This window comes from Nansenia antarctica (assembly GCF_963989245.1).
Source record: "Nansenia antarctica genome assembly, chromosome: 1".
Taxonomy (NCBI): Eukaryota; Metazoa; Chordata; class Actinopteri; order Argentiniformes; family Microstomatidae; genus Nansenia; species Nansenia antarctica.
Window position 1 is genome coordinate 65,417,969 of NC_137674.1, and position 2,500 is coordinate 65,420,468.

Sequence of the window (2,500 nt, forward strand, 5' to 3'; positions counted from 1 at the left end):
CAACCCTGTCACGCCCTCCGTCCACCCTGTCACCCCTCCCTGTCACCTCCGTCAGGGCCGACAGAGATGGTCCCGTCACCCCCAGCTGGGAGCCATTGTGTGGGCTTCCCAGGGGCTCCTTCCTGTCTGTCTCTGGCTCACTGTCGACACGCATTTGGCACACACACACACACACACACACACGCACACACGCACACGCGTCGTACACACACGCACAAACAAATGCATCGCACACACATACACAGTCTGGAACACATGTACACATGAATACAAGTACACGATACACAGAGACTCACACAGAGACTCACACAGAGACTCACACAGAGACTCACACAGAGACTCACACAGAGACACACACAGAGACACACAGGGTCATTAATAGAGTAGTTATAGGTTGTGTCAGGGTAGTTAATAGAGTAGTTATAGGTTGTGTCAGGGTAGTTAGTAATAATAATAATAATAATAACTTTATTTGTATAGTGCTTTTCCTGCAGACGTTGCAGCTCAGTGCTTTACATTTTAATAGAGTAGTTCTAGGTTGTGTCAGGGCCGCTCCAGCACTCTGACCTCCACCACCACTTAGGAGTCAAAGTTCAGAGGTTACTATGCCACAATCTGTGCCACAAGGATACACCAAACACACACCGACAAAAGAGTCACACACACACACACACACACACACACAGAGGGGGGGGGTAGGGGGTGGACGTATAAACACGTGCCGTGCGCACACACACACACACACACACACACACACACACAGAGGGATGGACAGACGAACACACACACAGACACACAGGCGGCACAAATCACAGTTACAACAGATATAAATCACATAATGAGAACAGACATAATGCCTGGCTTGGGAGAAAATAGACACACACACACACACACACACACACACACACACACACACACACACACACACACACACACACGCCGACACACAGGACAATCTGATAATATGTTAATAATTCATATCTAATAGAATATTAATGTGTATGACTGTCAGTCCACAACAACAACAACACCAGTCTGTGGCAAGAACCAGCAGCACTAGTCAACACTCTGCAGCCCAAAGACAAATCACAAGCACAAACGGACACCAGAACTCACACTTCCAAGCCCATAGATCTCCATCAGAACTTATTCCCATTCAAAAGTCCATAGACTCCTACCACAACAAAACAACATTATGTCCCATATCTAAAGGCCTATCAGGTTACGTGTATGCATGAGCACATGAAGAGTCTATAACCTGCACCACAGGACTGCAACCCAACAGCCTTTGTTTGGAACTACAACTAATAAAAACTACAACTCTTAACGCCAACCAACTCCTGTCAGAAAGCCACCAGTGTGCTGTGTTCTACCTCTGCGCTCCTGGTAGGTGTGTGTTTGTCCCGGGGAGCCTTTGGTCACGGGTCCTAGCAGCGGTTTAGGCATCCAGAGAGAGTCCTGTCTCTGGTGGACCTTGGCGGAGAGCAGCCGGCGTCGGAAGCTACCCTCGGGCCTAAGCGGGCTCGGAGCCTGGGGCTGGAGTTGGAGGCTGTTGCCCATCTTGAGGGAGGCAGTGCGGAGGGGCTGGTCCTCATAGCAGGCCCTGGGCCAGCAGCTGACCACCGGCTTGGGAAAGAGGCAGGGCCCGTATGCGATCATCCCTGGTTAAGTTCTAAGACCCCCCTGAGCCTGCCCCCCGCCCGCCCCCACCCGTCTCTCCTCTCAAAAGATCCTCTTTAGGCCCTCCCCTTGAGGCGGTGTTTGGGATGGGGGGGGGGGGGGGGGGGCTGTGTGTGTGTGTGTGTGTGTGTGACTGTGTGTGTGTTGCCCCTCCCTGTTGCCCCAAGATCCTCAATAGGCCTCCCCCCGTCTCTCTCCCTCTTCAGGAAGGATGGAGGGGTGGGAGGGGCTGCTGTGTTTTTTGGGGGGGTTTTGTGCAACCCACAGGGGACCTACCCCCTCCCCAGACCACAGGCTCCGAAAAGGCCGCCCCTCTCTCTCTCTCTCTCTCTCTCTCTCTCTCTCTCCACCCCCTCCCTCTCCTCCGCCTCTCTCGGGGGACTCTACTGACTCACATTGATTTGCCTGACAAAGGGGCGCAACACGCAGTGTCCGATTACAAGCTCCTCATCTCCAAAACAAACACAACCACCACGGTTTGGAAATGCGCCACAAGCGTTCCGAAAAGATCTGCTCAACCTCCCGACACACACTGCTGCTCCACGGGAAAAAAACACAGTCTGAAATTTGGGTTAGCGAAAAAAATAAATAATAATAACCACAAGAGGTCCTCTGAAATATTCTAAAGATGTTGTTATGAACTCTGGGAACAAAAGGCCTGGGCTCCCAGAGGGAAACGGCTCTGGTTATCACATCTAACAGCCTCTCCTGCCGCTTCTTCTTGTTCTTCTCCTTCTTCTCCTTCTTCTTCTCACGTCACCGTGCACAGTTCTCGCCCAACATGTTCTTCCGTGGGTTTGGAGAGTGTTGAAAGACTTGT

At 51.6% G+C, this 2,500-nt stretch overlaps 1 pseudogene across 1 annotated transcript in view; it reads right to left on the reverse strand.

Annotated features, from left to right (window-relative positions):
* Positions 1-1,659, reverse strand: part of LOC308175508 (NHS-like protein 1) — a 47,304-nt pseudogene extending 45,645 nt beyond the window's left edge. The window contains exon 1 of the transcript in view: positions 1,356-1,659. The product of the transcript in view is annotated as an NHS-like protein 1 (transcript). The remainder of the gene's footprint in view (positions 1-1,355) is intronic.
* Positions 1,660-2,500: the final 841 nt, after the last annotated feature.